This window comes from Aplysia californica, unplaced genomic scaffold (genome assembly GCF_000002075.1).
Source record: "Aplysia californica isolate F4 #8 unplaced genomic scaffold, AplCal3.0 scaffold00086, whole genome shotgun sequence".
In the NCBI taxonomy this organism is placed as follows: Eukaryota; Metazoa; Mollusca; class Gastropoda; order Aplysiida; family Aplysiidae; genus Aplysia; species Aplysia californica.
This window is the reverse complement of record NW_004797356.1, coordinates 670,711-672,669: the sequence shown is the minus strand read 5'-3', so window position 1 is coordinate 672,669 and position 1,959 is coordinate 670,711.

The window sequence follows — 1,959 nt, the reverse complement described above, 5'->3', positions numbered from 1 at the left end:
GTGTACGTGTGGTGTGGCTTGTTTTGAGCATGTTTATGGTTATTTTATTTGTTTAATTTTGTTGTTGCTGTTGTTTTTTTTATGTTGCTTTTTGGAAGGGGGAGAGTACCAAAACTGTTAAGCGAAAAGTGTGCTGGGGTGTTGTTTGGTTGGGGTATTGTGTATTCCAATTATATTTTTCAGTATCGTAGATCTGATTATCTATGAACGCTTCAAAATTATTCAGGCAAAGCCATCGTGTTCTAAAATCGAATATGAAATGATTGCGCAAGATAGTAAAATTTTGGCGATGAGTTAACATAAAAAGATATAGAAAAGCAGATTACTTCTAATACTCCACTAACCACAAGCAGACAAATCGACATAACAGTATCATATTATTACTGTGAGTGGGTCAAGACAAAAATATGTAATATTTGCTAGATGTATTCTTAGAGGCTTCCATTTACATTTGTAAAAAAAAATAATATATATCATTATCGGCTATTGCAATTGTCAGTAGAGTTAAAATAAATTAAAACATAGATACTAACATAAAACACATAGCATGTCTACAAAATATATGATATAGCTAGTGCATACTTCCCATGTTCCAAACATAATGTCATCCTAAAGCACAAGTCACTCTCATCTGTCTTGTAAATAGTCTTATTGGGTAGATAGGAGCGTATCATATGAATAGAAGCGAACAATGTAGATAGCTTAGTATATGGTGGAGAGAAAGAACGAAAGTAAGCAAGAATTAGGGCTGTACCCCGGTAGCAAACCCGCTCGTGCTCGCAAGCCCCTAGTTCAAGTCACAAGCCTCAAATCACTAGGTCAAATTATCAAATCAAATCACCAGCATGATAAGTTGAGTCTAGCGCAAACTGTAACCTCCTTGGTCTAGTCTAAACTAGCAACTAGCAATCCGCGAAGCCACTCGTTTCAGACCCTCTCATCATCCCCACCCTGCTTGCAATCCGCGAAGCCACTTACGTCAGAAAAAGAGAGAGGGGGAGAGTGAGAGATCCCGTCCACAGTGTCACTGCGCGGCATGGTTCTGTAGTTTGCTCGATTAATCGAAGGCCTGCGCAAAGCAGCGGACAGCTCTCAGGTCTCAAATCCCGTTCGCAGCCACAAGTCCCACGATTCAAACAGTACTGATTTGCGCTAGGCCTAGTGAATTGTCCCAGGACAAGCTCGAAACCTGACCTGCTGACTTGTGCTGTCTCGCTACAGCGAGCGAGCGGTAGGTGCAGGACCGCTCGATAGCGGCAGGACCGCTCGAGGTGTTCAAACAGCAGTACCGCTCGCTGTGTCAACTTTGAACTGTGGAGGAGGGGAGAGGCTGGGCTTGTTTTGGTGCACGACGTAGAGAGCTGAAGTTATTTTTAACTTCCCGCCGTTGATCAGCGAAGCGAGTGGATAAATGAGAGGGAGCGTGGTATTGTAGTAACAGAGACCTAGGTTTCTGGTAGTAATAAGAATAGGTAGACTTAGATTACCCTAGAATGGAAAACTCCAGGGGTCGTTGTGATTGGCTTTTGTATTGTATGTATGTAACCTATTTTGTAGATGTGTTACACTCACAGTAACATAATACAGAAGATTAAGGAGACGGGCAAGGCCTACTTCAACCCAATGTCAGGGCCAACCTGGGCTGAGAGGGAACAACGCCCTAGCAGAAAGACGGAGGTTCCTCAGTGAAAATTTCTCCCCACACGGGAATCGAACTGATGTCTTTTGCGTGCGACGATGAAACGCTTGGCTCGTGCACATTAAAAATAAACAGGCCTTAACATCGAAAGAATAGATGATCCAATATTAACTTTTAAGTGCATTGAATAGAGCTTTTTGTTTTTTACAACCGAACTATGAAAAAAAACAACGATCTTGCACTTTTGATGCACTCCTCTCGACGCAAATAACCAGAGAATCTTCTGTAATATGTACTGAGCCCACAGCAACGAAGGTTCG